Below are 16,585 nucleotides of genomic sequence, written 5' to 3'. Positions count from 1 at the left end.
TACAGATGACAAACTATCAATTAAACACTGACCCCTAAGTGATTGCCTACTTTAGGCCTTGTGTAGTGTTGTGATTTTTAAACTATCATCTACATGCTTAATGACAGAGGAGAAATATTTCCCTTATAAACAAAGCCAGACGTATTCCACACCCACCTATATGTTGTACAACACCAATAGCCTTCTGCAGAGTAAGTATCTTCACACCACACAGCTCTCACTATGGTCTAGTTCGGAAAAGAGCCACAGAGAGGAAATACAACCCAGCCGTATGACTTGCAGCACTGCTAATACCACCCCAGACCCTGGGCAACCTGTACCTGCTTGTTCAACCGCAGCGCCTGGGGAATCTTCTTAGCACCACGAGGTGACAAGACCAAAACACTCAGCTGCAATAGTTTTTGCCATCTCCAAGAATCAGAACACACAAGACCCAGATGAAAAGGGAGGCACTTTGCATTTCTTGAAAGTCACCATCTTCAAACTGTCCTGGCTTTGACCCTAGTCTGTGAACATGAGCATTTTGAACAAGCTCCCTACAGCCTAGACAGACCAGATTCGGCCATCTCACGCGTGAAGCTGTTGAGTCAGTTCTACTCAGCTGGAAAGAGTCAGTCAAGTGGTTCTGTGCCATGGGCACTCATACAACCCTGCCCACCAACTAAGCAACCAAGTGCACAAGACAAGAGATGCCTCCAAGTGGACTTTGGTTCCAACCTAGCAGTTATTATTTCTGTGTGTTGGTGTACACATTATTCACACAATCATTCCACAAATCATACAGTGTTCTACTTAGAATCATAGAACAGTTCGGGTTGGAAGGGACCCTGAAAATCATCTAGTTCCAACCGCCCTGCCATGGGCAGGGACACCTCCACTAGAGCAGGTTGCTCAAAGCCCCATCCAGCCTGGTCTTAAACCCCTCCAGGGATGGGGCAGCCACAGCTCCTCTGGGCAACCTGTTCCAGTGTCCCACCAACCCTCATAATAAAGAATTTCTTCCTGAGATCTCATCTAAATCTCCCCTCTTTCAGTTTAAAACCATTACCCCTCATCCTGCTGCTCCAACTTAAGTGTTTCTATGCAAAAAGCAGCTAATTATATATATATATAAAAAATCACCAACTAAATCACAATCTATTAACAAGTTATCTCAGTACAGTACATTTACCCCACTCACAGTCACCTTGGAAATTGTCACAGGCTGGGGAAGACAATTTCATAACTGCATACACACAGTGTTACCATTAAAACGCCAATTCAGTCGAGTGGTATTTTTCTTCTGGCAGCAACAAGAGTTTGTCTGTGGGATCATTCAGCTTACTTCTGCTGACACGTTTTGCCCACTCTTACGCTTCTGAAGAGACACAAAGGAAAATAAAAGAACCGCTTCTCTAAACAAATTCATCCAATGCGCTCTGAAATATGTCAAGAGTGACAAAGACACAACACTACAATGCAGATTAAAGGCTGAAAAAGCAGAGGAACCCTTAAAAAAAAGTGATTGGCAAAACAAAAAAAAGTTTGCTTCCTTTTATGATATGCGAAACCAACTCTCTTTCTGATAAGAGGAACAGTAGTAAAACATTTTGGTTGCAAAAAAGTGGTAGAAAGGAGAAAAAACAGAGCCTGGTGTTCCACGTGTTTTTGTTGAAAACATTTTATCAAGCCACATAGTCCTCACTAGCAGTCATTTTTATTTAAGTTAGAACCTTCTATCTTTCCACTCCACTGTCATACCTTCCCACTTCAACCGTTAGCGTAGTGCTAGACAAAACTCTGTCAAACCTGTGAAGAAGAGACAAAGACTAAAGCAAAACTGAATTCTGAAAGAACCCATAGAACTCTTCCACTATTAAACCACAGTTACCCTTACTGAAGGGCAACTCTGCCCCAAACCAGAATGCTGCCCATACCCGCTACTGTGTCCGAATTCCCTGCCTGACCACAGAGGATTTAGGTTTTCGAGAAGAACTTCAAGCACCTCTAATCCTAAAGAGGGTAACAAATATATCCATGAAAAGAGGTCTTGGATAAATATGACACTTAAGCTCTGAAATGGGGCATGGCCATTCTCGTCAACAGTTCCTATTGCTGAAACACTGCATCGGGTGTTGTAATCAAATTAACTATATAACAGGGCATGTGAATTGCATAACTCAGCCTACAAATGTCTAGGTGGAGATTGCACCAGGCCATAAATTACCACTTTATTAACTTACAGGATTTCTTGTCATAGATAGAAACACTACTACCTTAAAACACTGTTGTCTTCAGTTACGCAAAACAGGGTAATTCTAGGTGAAAGAAAATGATTTAAGGCCAAAAGCTTTGTTCCGCACATAGTTTGCCTACAACTTTTTTTATGGACTCCCTGGATACAGCAATTGTTCATACCATTTTGTGATTTTGGAGCATTAAAATTTTTTTAAAGACTGACAACTCTACAGTTAGGCACACAAAGAAAACACCAAACTATCTCTGTGAAGATTAATACACAGCTCTCGACAGTATTGAGAAAATAGATGCCAGAACTTAGTGACTTCATAATTCCAGAGGGACAGGCTGAAATGAAGAAACAAGTCATGTAACATCTTCAAAGTCAGTCATAAAAAGGCTAACTGTTCCCATAGATTTTTCTTATTGTTTCTAAAAAAAGGAGCCAGAACTTTTCCATCAGAGAAACATTAGTCAAGCACTCACTGAACATATGTTTGACAAGCTGTGTCTTACGTTCATGTGAACTTCTTGACCATGGTCACACCAAGGGAAACTTACCTGGAAGCAACAGAGAACGGTAAAAATGGCAAGTTTAATGCTTCACCAGAACAGTGTATTTGCCAGGAAGATACACATGCAAGAGAAAAAGGCAACCATTCTTTTCACTAAAAATAATAAAAAATCATCAAGCATAAAATTAATCTGGCACTTGTTCTCACTGCCTAGCTTGCGCATTTTTCAAATTCTCAGCAAAACTCCATTTTATTAACCGGATTTGGCATATACTTACATAGGGGAGAGCGGTCATTCCTTACACTGTTTTAAAAATTATTTTGGTCTTTCCTTATTTAACAGAAAAAAATACATAGAGTAAGCTTACTCATATCCTTTACCATCTCAAGGGAAAACATTTGACGTTAATATTCAGCAGCTCCCGAAAAGAAGTTTTATATAATGTCTAGGTCCTGCACTAAGAAAACAATCATTTCAGTCTGGATACTGGAATGCCACAAACTTTTTGTGCAAAAACCACTGTTCTCTACCTAAGCAGCATACTCAACACCGCTATGGCAAAATAACAATTAATGCTGTGATTTTATCTGTCTGAGCTTCACGGTCAACCACAACAAGCCAGCCTGAAAAACCAAGCAGTTCACAAGAGAGATTCTAAGAACCATCTTTAAGACACTTTGGAAAACAGAACTCCAGGAAGAAAAACACTTAAAAGCCACAGCCCCAGAGGATATGCTTAATGTGTACATTATATACATTCCCTCAAAAAGCTGAACGTAAAGCATACTTTGAAAATTGAAAGTCGGAAAAGTGGATGGTGTACGTGGTGGGGGCAAATATTGTGGAGAGGGAGGGGAAGAGAGAGAGAGAGAGAGAGAAAAAGAAAGGCACAAATAAATAATCTTGATAAGTATATGGGCTTTTTAAAGTCTCATCTTCCTCCATTTCAAAATGCAAGTATTTGCTTCTAACTATCATTTTTAATGCAGAAAACATCACCGAGTACAACTATTTTCACAATACTACTGACTTTTCCATTAGTACAAAAGGAATTTTTTGGTTTTTTTAATATATTCACTTCATAAATTTTCTTTATAGCTAACTGGCTCTGCAGATCCTTTCATTGGCACAAAAGAATTTTTTCTTACTTGAACAGGCAATTGTGAATTCAGGAATGACAATCCCTAAACAAACTCAGTCTCAGAAATCAATAGAAGAGTCTTATGCCAAATAATTCATGAGCAGGAGCCTAAGATTAGACTTCTTAATCTGTAATATAACAGGCAGCACTCAAGTCAAGGTTTAAGTAACAAGTAACTACCATAGATGACCTTCTACTTGATTTCAGGAGTGTTCTTTTTAAGCCTATTTAATTTTCAGGGTCGCCTTCTTTCCTTTCGTCTAGTTTTAAACACAGGACTTCTGCTAGTCTATAAAAGAGCTGTCAGGCAGCTTTCCCCAATATGACAAATTTTACTTGTCATTTACATAAAGTTACTTTTAAGGCATCTTAAAAAGTTTCTCTCTCCTCCATATTCTCACCCTTCAAAAAAAAAAACCATACTGATAGCTACTTCAGTCTCTCAGCTCCAGGACCACGAACTGCTAAGCAAGTATTCAGCCTGGGTCCTACAAAATGTTCCAATACGCTTTTAATTTTGAATAAGCAGTCCTGTCAAGATCAACGCAGCAGTCACAAGTAACGCATGCTTACGAGGGTCACCAGATACAAGTCCAAAGGCTTTAGCCTCCGGAAGATCTACGCCCAAACCAAGTTTTTTTTGTAACTCCATTCAGTTTTTAATGGGTCGACTTCTGTAACAGATTTCAGGCACTTCTTATTTGTAGATCATTTGGTGTACGTACTGGTAATATTTATACTGGTGAACTCTACAGATAAAATATGCATACACATACTTACATATGTCAACAGCCACGTGCACGCACATGTGGGTGAACATAACGTAGTCCACCATCTTTACAAAGTCACATCTCTTTATTCAAAGTTTTGGCTGAGGTTATGTATTTCTAGGTCGCCACATGTCAAATTCTCTAAGGAAGCTTTTAATATATCATTTATAAGGAGGATGAAGGGAACGGGCAAGATGCTTTGAGAGATTTTACAAACCATGAAGGTGGATGGGGGAAAGAGTCCCAAGCTACGCAAATTCAGAGTCTGTCTCATGTTGCGTGTTTTGGAGAATCATAGAAGACAACTAATACTTTCACAGCCACATGAGAAATTCAGCTCATAAGATTTCAACTTCAGATTACTAGCAGTTGTTTGCAGAGGGCCAGGCTTCAAAAGGAGAAGAGTGACAAAGAACTTAAATAGGAACCAGAGCTCAAAAATCCTAATCTTCCCACCCTGTTGCACGGGTGGCCCTTTGGCATCTGTAATCCTATTCTCACTGAAGAAAATGGGAAGACTTTTGTCTCTGTACAGCCTCCGAATGACCATAAAGCCTATCAAAACTCAAAAATCACTGAGCCTTTCTTCCAGTTGTTGCTTGGCTCCATTTCAGGTACGTCCTGCTGGACATTTAAAAGTCGATGCATGGAAATCCTCTATGTTCTGACGTGGATTTTCAGTTTTTAACCTTCAGTTTTTAACGCTTATTATCTGCGTGAGACCAGCTGATAGCATCTATTTTATATGAAGAGAAGACAAAACATGCGACAATATGGCCATTAGCCACAGTTCATAGCGAATCTGCTCCAGGCAGGGGAACTTGGGACTGGGAGCAAAGAGCCTCTCTTTATGTTTCACAGTTATCACCAAGACTGTCCTTTGGCTACTTACTAAAAGTGGGCAAATAGCTGTGGTTACATAAACTGATGAGATCTCACCCATTTTAGTGAGGCTAAAACAAATATATTAATATAAAAAACCCTTGTTAGGAACTCACAGTTTTCTCAGTCTCATTTATGCCTTGAAATAGAAGAACATTTTTATGCAAGGAGACAATTCTTCTCTAGTTAAGTAACAAATTTCTGTCAAACCTCAAGAACACATTGTACTTTCATGCTTTCATAGTATCCATCTCTTTAAATCCAAATTTGGTTTGTAGCTATAAAACGTTGATTAGGACTATATAATTTATTTAATGCTAAAGCTTTTAGTGGTTATGAGCAGCGATCAGACCTTTAGTAAAACAAATCTCTGGTTTCACTATTGACTACTTAGCCAAGACGTACTGCGCCTGCCAACTCAACGATGAGCGCTGGCTCGAATACCACATCCAGCAATCCTTCTCCTCAGTCAAGCAACTCCTTTTATGCATGTTCAGGGGCCAACAGAAATTCGCAGTCAGAACCTTCTGGCCACAATAAGCACGTTATTAAATGCTGTTTAGAATAGCATGTCAGGCTATCGCAATAAAGCAACAAATTATTTAAATCAGGAAAGCACAGTAAAATCAACACACAACCCATACTTTATACAGTTAACAGAACATTTGTGTGAGATCTCATGATCAGGTGAAGCACCCGTTTACCAACATACACAGGCACAATAAAACCAGACAACTCTGGACCGCTACCAGCTGCTCAAGCTCCATCATATTTCAAGTGTTTACTGTAAGAAACAGGCAAGTTTTTGTTTTGCACATCTGAAAGCATTCTTCCAAGATCTTCTCGCAGTTTGAGACCTACCAGAGCTCACTACTTGCATGTACCTCTTGAGCAATTCTGCCCCCACCTTAATTTTTGCCTCGGACCAAGCATGCTTATATCTAGATCTAAATCTGTACTTCACAGATATTTTTTTTTTAAATGTACACAAGAAAAACGCATGCTGAAAATAAAAAAGAAATATCAAAATAGCAAGTTTTATTTCAATTTACTCAGAAGTTTGCCGGAGTTTAACCTAAAAGTTAGGTAATAAGTTATAGTTTTATTCTACAATAAATAAATGCATTTTTAGTAAAAGAACCTTCTGCTTGAGAATTGAAGATATTTCTATCCATCACTACAATACACAGCAAAAGAATCTTGCAAGCTCAACTTGCAATACGGTTATCTTTAATTTTAGGATAATTTTAAACAACCTGCTACAGCAGAGATAATACTTATCCTTTAAATAAGAAAAATAAATTTCACACTTACATAGATTTATTTAGGAAAAAGCTCTCCGATTTAACAGTGCTCTTAGCTGCATAATCTCCTATCTTTACCACTTCTTGCTTGAAGTGACAGAGAAAACTTAATACAAGTAATACTTTATGCTGAAACATGGAATTAAGATGTAAAAGTGAGAAATGACAAGGTTCCCATGAGAAATGAAAATGTAAAGTATGTGTTAAACAACCCTGGGGAAAGAAAGGAGGCGGGGGGGAAGAGACAGACCCAGAATGGATGCTGCTTTTTCTTTTTTTTTCTTTTTTTTTTTTTGAAAGAGAGTGGTGTTAGAAGGATTCTGATTAAAGCATTAAGATCCAGAAAATAGGTTATTATTCTTTATATTTCTACTCATCTGTCCAAGGGAAAAAAAACAGTTTCCACATTTATGGGGGTTTGGGTTGTTGGGGGTTTTTTATGGGTGGGGAGGATGTTTTGGGCTTTGGTTGGTTAGTTTTTTAGGTTTTACGGTACAACACAATTAGCATGTTTCAAGTTTAACATACAACTAACTAGACACAGACACCACAAATACATATTACATATACATTCTCACCCACACATATGCATTTAAAGCACACAATTTAAAATGTAGGGTATTACTGTGGAGCAGCATCCCTGGCCCATCTGAAGTAACTCTGCTCCCACAGAAAAGGCTCAGGTTTTCTATTGCTTTCTTTTATTATGAAACACCCACAACTGGGCCAGATGTTTTCAAAACAGCCTGGAAGACAGACCAGAAACTCGGCAGAGGCTACAGTAATACAACAAAGAGTTAAAAGGAGTAATTCTCCAAGCATCCAGCTGAAATCCAAAGCATTAACTTTTGCTTTGTTCAGCTCATTTTCAGGTCTTTTATACGCAAGTCCTGAAACAGGAGAATTATATTGCTTCAGACACAGGCCCAACTAACAACCCTGGCAGGCTGACTGTGATGTGAACCAACTTCTCCAGTCCTGAGGCCACTGCACAAGTCCTAGAAACATTTATTTAGATATTTTATTAGGCTACCTCACAATTTATATCCCTGGTATGCCCTCCTTTCTTACTAGCTGCACTGTAAAAGCTGCATTTGCTTGACACACTCTGTATAATGTATTATCCCATGCCATTTTATCTGACAACTCTACAGAGAAGACAGTACTGAAATACACTCGTTCTCCACAGTGATAGTCTTATTTTTTCCAGGAACACAGCCAAATAAAGATGATTATTCTATAGACTTTTTTCTTTGCTAATCACGCTGAACTTTCATACAGCCGAGTGCTATGATTTTCATTTTTAAAACAAACTTAATCCATAGTTTATTTAAAGAATATTATCGGTCTGTTTCAAATCATGCTAGCAAGTGGATTTACCGGCTTTCTTGAAGAAATGAGCCATAAATCAATCTTTTTTTTGTCAACAACATAAATCCAACTACCAACTTCCTCCAGAGGAACAAAGGCGTTTTTCTGCTCCATTTCCTACAATGCAGATCAAAACCTTTGGTCTGAAGTTCGGACCAAACTTTAAATCCTAAAACGGAGACATTTCAGTCACTCCCTGAAAACACTGGTGTGGAAACCCAACCCACAACCAACCAACCTTATGTTGATTTTAAATGAAGAAAACAAAGATTTTCAGCATTCCTCCTTCCATCTGCACAGTCCACAAGCCCATGAACAAGCAGACGGGTTAACGATAAGGCCAGACAATAGCACGCTTCTCTTATCAACAGCCCGAGTCTACATTATACATTTCTGCTACAAATGCACTTGTGGGATGCACAATGTGTTGGCTGACACTTTGCAGCAAGAACTGAGAGTATCATCTCAGTTTACAGCAGAAAGTATGTTTTTGTCAGTGAAGCTTATTTAGAAAGGGACGACGGTCACAGGATGAACAAAAAAGTTTTAACCACACTGCAATGAGCTATATTCACTGAAAACTAATTTTGCCAATGAATTTCTTATGGTGTGGATCTGCTTTAAACACAGATTGTCTCTAAGGCTCACCATCATTTCCAAAAAAAAAACAACCCCTCTTAAATATCCTGCCTTGAAATAGTAAAGAGATTACAAACGAAACTTTTTTCTAAGATGAATTATAATTTCTTGCAGTAATTTGCAGTTGTTAAGCTGAGTCAGTTTTAGTGAGCAATCAAAAGCTCTCTCCTACAAGTCTTACTAGATGTCACGGACTCTGAAGCAATGATTTCCTGACAAACACCACCGAGTTATGTAAATTGTATTTGGGGGGAGAGAAGGATTATTTGTTTGGTCCCTCCCCCAGAAACAGCACGGATGTTCCTTTAAAGCCATTCTGCTTCCTTAACAGCAATGCTACTTCGAACTTCTCAAGAAAGAACACAGAACCAACAATATATCAGATTATAACTCTCTGCTGTAAATTAATATAGCCCCTTTGAGTTCCTGTTAATAGTTATTAAAAGTCGTCTTAGGATTATTTTAATTTTTAAAAGTGTGTGAACAAACATTTTTAATTAACATCTACCTTGTAATGCTTACCAGAAGTCTAAAATCATGATTTTAAAAATCATTTTCCTTGTGTTCTCTCAGCCTAAAGCCTCATTCAAGATGTTGTTAGTGAAAACTTGTTTGTTCACAATTTATTTTTTTTTTAATACAACAGGTCTTCATAGTCTAGACTTGGATGCTAAGTTATAATTGCAGGGACTGAAAATGCAGATAAACAGAAGCATGCCCGAAGACTCATCACCAGAGGTTATTCAGGCAGACCAGAAATTACTATCTCAGTTTAAATACTTGGTTCTAACTTATTAAGCAAACACTGAATGCAAATACCTGAAGTATACATTAATACGTAACAGCAAGTGGCATAAAATTTATTAATTCTGATCACCCCTATCACTGCAGCACTGACGTACGCGTTAAGAGACAGGCCAAATCATTCCCTTGAATGTTACCTTAAATTGTGAACACACTATCATTTAACATACCATATTCACACGCCTCACCAGAACAAGTCCAAAACTGAAGACACAAAGTGAAAAAAAGCCACTGAACTTAGTGTTTTGACAAACTCCATGATGTTTCAAGATGCTACTAGCCTATTCACAGGTAAGTTGTCAGAAGGGAAAGCACAGTCCTCAACTGATCCAGTCCATTGAAAGAAGCAGGTAGAGATGAAAAGCTATTTTCAAACTTGCCTACAGCTAAAAGCATCTCCAACTTTAAGACATCTGAGTCTATAAGAAAAATGTTTGTCCTGCACAAATCAATTCTGTCCACTCTAATTTGATTTCTAGTAAGCCAAATCTCTCCCATCTCCTTCCACAAAGCAAAAAAAAACTAGGTAAAATGCCTGAAAATTAAATAAAATATAGCAGTGAATATGTTCCTCGGAGTTCCTGGCAACCTCTGGCAGTAGGGTGAGGATAGGCAGTCAGTGGCAGTAACACCTAAAACCAGCACAGCAAGATTTACAAGAGAGGTCACCTTTGCAAGCCTTCACTCTGCTTTAAATATGTGGGTTTCTGGTTACCTTCCTTCACCTCCTCCTTCAGATGAGGCAAAAAGAGAGGAGCAGAAAGAAATTAACATTTTGAGCTGTGCAATAAAATGACACCTTTACAATTTTAGCATCTAGCCACATGGAAACATCCTAGCATTGGACTGGAAACCAGCATCACATGAACCATACATGACAAATCTCCGCCAAACCTTGCAAAGTTTTGTGAAGGAACCTTTCAAAATGAACAGACTGTCAACGAGATTAAAACAAAACAAACCCAAAAACCTAGAGTTAATATTCAACGCTATTACAGTAAGTGAATAGTCTCTGATCTTGTTCCCAGAAGCCACAAAGACCTTCATAGAACCAAGAGCCAAACCCCAAAACACCTTATAATTCAGAAGCAGAGGGAATTATAGTAGGTCTGAGGCAGAAGATAGCAAGGACATTTCAGATGCCACGCTAGCCATCTCTTGCAGGATGAAGCGCTGCTTTGCATGCTGCTGGGTTTTGAGTCACTAAGATCCTGGCTAGGCAATCTTCTCTGATTTGTAGTCTCCCATACCTAGCGATTCAGGTCACCCAACAGTCCCTGTGTTAGGATCATCCAGCTACGAGCAACACCGTCGCTGCATTTTAGATCTTCCCAAGAGTTACACACAGCTCAAGAGCCAAGGCAGGCTGCTCCTGACACAGCGTCATCAGGTCAACCTGTGCAATACTACTGCAATCTTTTGTGGTAGCTTCATTAAGTCAATGGAAAACACCTTTTGGTTTGTTTAGTATACTAGCTGTTACCAGAATTTAGTGATGCGTTTGCAACCAACAACATCTTCTGATGTTGTTCACCTCCTGAGGTGAAGACAGATTAAATACACCTTACAAATCTATGTGCCAACACCACAGCAGCCTGCAGAATTCGTTATCAGTTTAACACTTGCATATAAGTCACCTATAAAATCTCAAAATTAACTCCTTACTGCACAGGCCAGGGTACAGAGCAAACGATTAACTGATCTAATTAGCACACTAATCTACTGCCTGTGAAATATGTTAGCAGAAGAGCAGCAGAAAGATTTTCAGCCAGAAGCAATCTGCTCAAGGGAAAGGTGGCATCAAGGAAGAGAAGCTATGAAGGCAAAGCCTTCAGTTATTTGCATTATTTTGGGAATTTACATCTAAGGTGCCATTTTATATAATACTGACTTGCATGCAAACAAAACCCCCTTCACTGAACGGGTGAATTTACAAAGAAATTCTGAATTTTTTCATTTTAAAAATGTTTTTCCCCTAAATCAAAGATACTGTAAATGTTATTAAAACCGTCCATTTTCCTTTCCTTGTATTGTTGTTTAACATCTACCACTCAGCAACAAATACTACCAGTTCCCATGAATCTTTTGTTACGATGTACAGATGTATAAGGCCTGTACTACGATTGCTTTTGTGCTTGACATGCTCAGATGGAAGTTTCTGACTTTCAAAGAAACAAAAGTAGGTCCATAAAGAAAGTATATGTATTCCCTGCAAAGGTTTTGCATGAAAAAAAGTAAGAGAAAAGTCTGCTGGGGGAGGGGTATGCATGAAATCTGAAGATCTTCCCAAACATGCAAAGTACTTCATCCAGAAATCAACTTCAGCCATCATAAAAAGCGTTGTAGCTCTTTGTACTCTAATTCTATTCATTAACTAAAAACCTTCACAACCCGAAAGCTTTACAAGAGTTTAACAATTAAGTTAACTCTATAGAATCACTTGATTTAAAACACGTCCTGAAAAGTAAGCAATTAGTCAGCACTTCTAGGAAGCACTTAAAATTCCCTTTGTGGTGAACAATACATTTAGAAGTGAGAAAAGCAAGTTGATAGTGCTTCTTATGAAGGTTGATCAAGTTGTCTAAAGGGAAATTTTTGGGGAACTGTAATAATGATAATGAAGTCTTTTCCCTGAGGACGAGGGCTGTACAAATCAAAAAAAAAAATAACAAGAAAAGAGCAGTACAAATACACAATACTGCATTTTCAAGCAGTGCGTGCTCAAGAATCTGAATAGATATGCCACTTCTTTCCATCATGAGTGCTGAAGCAGGAAAAACTGCTTTTCCACTTGGATCAACTACCACGTGAGCAGTTCCTAAATCTGGTGGTGCTCTCTTGCACTTGGTGGTCTAACACCTGGTCTTCCCCTGGCAAAAAGTCACCATTAAAGTGTCAGAGTATGTGTTATTCCCAGACGCTGATCTTAGTAAGAGGGTCTCACGTTTAACACAGGTCAGGAATAAACAGTTTCCGAAAGGATGACTAGGACTGAGAAGCCTTCCTGAAACTTCCCTGAAACCCCCCAGACTCACTTCAAAAGAAGGCTGAACAAGCACACCATTCCATCCTCTTCATCTAAGGTCACTCCTCCTCTTTCCTGGTACACATACAATATTTTATTGAGTATCAAGACAACTAAAATAGAAAGAAGTGAAGTAAGTTGTAGTGTATGAATGTGAGAAATGAGAAGCTCAAACCTAAAATGTAAGACATAACCAGTAAGAGGAGTCACTTTAGATTCTGATGGCTTCCTAGACAAAAATAACAGAGTAAAAATTAGACTTGGCTGCTGTAGCTCAGTTTTACCAACTGAGTAATATTTTCCATTAGAAAATATACTGCATTTCTCATTATTGATAGCACCCGTGGGAACCAAGCCTAACTTCTATATTTCAGTTACACATACAACCTCACACACAATTAACAGGTGGTTTTGGCTACCCAAACCAGTTATTTTTTTTAATCACCACTACTGTTGCTGTAACATGCTCTGAAAGTCCAATCACATCCCTCCGAACTATCACAACAGCACTGAGTAGTGACCTTCAGAGAACTGTTGAGTATCCTGTAACAGATAGGGTGCTAAAAAAAAAACCAGGGTGGTGGTGAGACAATTTTTTTCTAGATGGGACACTGTATTATTCACAAAGACATATTTGTGCTAGCTTATACCATTCTTTAGATTTCATTTCAAAGTAGGCATTCTCATGTTTTCAGTAAGATAGATACATATCATAAATATACATGTACACAGAAACACAGATGCGTAGTTTGGTACTTAAATCAACTTGATGGTGAAATACTTGATGTATCCTACTTTATATCAACTGCATTTGACAAAAACTTTAATGAACATTGAACTTGTGGGGAATGGTGACCTTTGTGTAAATTTTGCTGCTAAATCATTTCTTTTCATGAATTGCAAGAGTTTATGAAACTGTATCTGGAATAACCATCAACTGAGCATAATAAGAGATGGATTAGACTTCAAAAAATGTGAGGGGTTTTGCTTTTCCAAGTTTCAGATTTTATTAACTGTTCTTAGATCCTTTTATGAATTATTCCTACCACTGTCTGGCAGGCAAAACTGTGAAACCAAAAGACATTTACAGGGCTAAAAAAATGTAAAGATTAGTGAAAGAAGCATACTTGTAAGAACAGTTTGGGGACTTTAAAAAAAAAATTATTTATTTATATCCCTGCGCTGATGCCACCTTTCCATCTATGTTTCAAGCTTTGGAGGAAGTTCTGAAACGTAAACAGATTCATTAAAAGCTGAGAGGTTTTCTGTCATAGAACTGCATAAGAGAACTGCAATTTTTGCAACGCAAGACAGAAAATTGATGTATTATTTTATTGCCTTCCTAAAACATACCCTACAACTTAGAAAATGACCTCCACAGAGATCTAGAGGAAAAAAATATTTTGTCCTTCGGTTACAGTTGTTGGAGGGTTTTTTTTGTTTTGGTTGGGGTTTTTTGTTTGTTTTGGTGAAGGGAGGGAGGTTGGTGTTTGGGTTTTTTTGTTTTAGTTTAAGTTGTTTTGTTTTAAATCTAGGCATATTGAAATGTTTACTTCTACCGCCTTAACAGTTCATCAGTATGGAAAAAGTTATGAGTTCACTTTACCTTTGATCTATTTCATTTTTCTTCTTGTAGTTTCCTCTTCATGTAAAGTATTATGAAAGAGTGCAAGAGTACGCAATCATCTAGTTTTGATCAATGAGCATATTACTGTACATATCTGGAAAATACAAATACTCTTCTAAAAAGGACCAACTGGCTTGACAACAGTGTGTTATTCCTAACTAACAAGAACCTCTGTGTCTCTCTGGCTACAAGCCAAATCAAAACCTCTTTGATTGTGTTTTTCCTCCTTTTTCTCTCTCAGTTTTGGGATGGTGGGTGGAAAGGGCATGAGCATTACATCGTTTCTTGCATTCTTAAACGGGTTTAGAATCTAATAAAATAAATCTAATGCTATCATTGGCTCCAATTTGTAAGTTGTAAAGAGACAGGAAAAGCATAAATCCATCATTTTGTTATTTCCAAAGCTGGAAATTTAAGTAATGCAAAAGAAACATCTTTCCTATTTATATATTGTCAAAGGCCTATTGAAAGTGTGGAAGAAAATATTCAAGAGATGGTATTTCTATGAAGCTAGGAAGGAAGCCATGTTTTACAAAGACCTCCTTCTTTCCGAGGACAAGACCTAACCACACAAGTTCAACAAATTATAATGTAAAGAAGCTAGAAGCAGCTAAAACAGCCCTCATCTTTCCAGAGAAACAATGCCTTGATTTCTCCCTCAAAAAAGTTGACTGAAAAAAAAAAATAAAATATGCAAAATGGCAGTACGATAGATTAATTTTCTTGCCTGTTCAGGAAAAAAAAGATAGCATAAATATGATGTGTACTATAGGAAAAAAAAACCTATAAAACATTACACAGCATCAAGTATATTCCATTAGTTTTTCACTTTGGGAGACTAGTCACTTTATCACCAATGACTACCTCTGGGGGTAACCTCAAGCTAGCCATTTATGTAACGTCACCAAAACCACCACTGAATTTAGCATTTCTGGCAACCACAGCTTTGTCTCAAGAAGAGAACAGTAAGACTACACTGCAAGTCACGTCCAGGGACTGAAATGAGAGCTGAGAAGAATTAGACCTGTTCTAGAATGGGCTGAGCCAAACATAGGACCTTTTTGAAACAAAAGTTCCCTGAAGGGTGGGGAGAAGAACCCTTCTGTAAGTTTTCTGGTTAAGTGCTAAAAGAAGTCTCAAATTGTTATTAGTACAGTGTATTGATTTCTCTAATTTATTCTGCTATTTCAATAAAGCATAAAAATCAACAATGAACCAAAAAAATTCTGCTCCGTGACACTGCAGAGAGGCACAAGCCTGTCCAGAGGCAGCTGATGGCCTTTCAAGCAGATTGTATCTGATTTCACATTAGAACTTCTCCATGTCTGTTTATTTTCTGCACTAATGCCAAAATAATGCTCTAGTACTTTTTTAAAATGTCTGATGATTCCTAGTTGTTCACAAACCAATATGAATGTAATTTCAGCAGCGCAAATTGTTTTCAAATCACACCAACAGAAAGAGAAGCAAATAATGCAAAATGGCTTAGGATAAATTCAACAACAGTACCACTGCCTATTTAAAAATCATTCAACAAACAAGAAGTAGCAGATTTGTAATTGTTTTCTTTTTTAAAAGACTTACCCTCTTGCAGGATCTAAGGCAATTGCTCTGGGTTGATCCAATTCTTGCCAAAACAAAACTTTTCTCAGTGATCCATCTAAATTAGAAACTTCAATCCGGTTTGTTTCAGAATCTGTCCAGTATAATTTCTCTCCCAGCCAGTCACATGCCAGCCCATCAGGTGACAGAAGTCCAGAAATGACCACATTTTGTACGCTCCCAGATTTATTGAATTCTGTTCGTTTAATGGCTTCTTCACTTACGTCACTCCAGTATATCAACCCCTTCACAAACACGAAGTCCACTGCTGCTGCGTCCTCTAAGCCACCCACAATCACCGTCGCGTTCTCCTTCCCGTTTGCAGCATCCACCAGTCGCAGATCACGTCGGTTTGCATACAGCAACAGTGGGGCAGCTTTAAACGGGAGAAATAAGGGGTGGGGGGACAGACAGATGCATTAATACCACTCGTATTAAGTACAACTTGCACTATGATGGTGCATCAGACAATAACTACTATTTTAAGAAGTTTTTAAAAAAGAAGAAGAAGGTGGGGGGACATTTTGAATTTTGACTAAAAAGCACCAACTCGAAGCTCTTCAACAGCGCTACAACTCAAGATGGCAAAACTTCGTAATGGGCAGCTCATTATTCTGGGCTGTGCATTATTAAAATAAGATTAAAGAAGAAGGGAGAGAACAAAGAAAATGAAGGTTTGAAGTGCCC

General features: G+C 38.2%; 1 protein-coding gene across 6 annotated transcripts in view; it reads right to left on the bottom strand.

Annotated features, from left to right (window-relative positions):
* LRP6 (LDL receptor related protein 6) overlaps positions 1-16,266 on the bottom strand; it is a 114,909-nt gene extending 98,643 nt beyond the window's left edge. For all 6 annotated transcript variants that reach the window (XM_074154115.1, XM_074154143.1, XM_074154152.1 and 3 more), the window contains exon 1: positions 15,881-16,266. The gene's annotated coding sequence lies outside the window, so the exon portion shown is untranslated. The remainder of the gene's footprint in view (positions 1-15,880) is intronic.
* Positions 16,267-16,585: the final 319 nt, after the last annotated feature.

Source organism: Numenius arquata, chromosome 1 (genome assembly GCF_964106895.1).
Source record: "Numenius arquata chromosome 1, bNumArq3.hap1.1, whole genome shotgun sequence".
NCBI classification, from domain to species: Eukaryota; Metazoa; Chordata; class Aves; order Charadriiformes; family Scolopacidae; genus Numenius; species Numenius arquata.
Note: the sequence above shows the minus strand (reverse complement) of the source record. Positions and strands in the feature narration are given on the sequence as shown.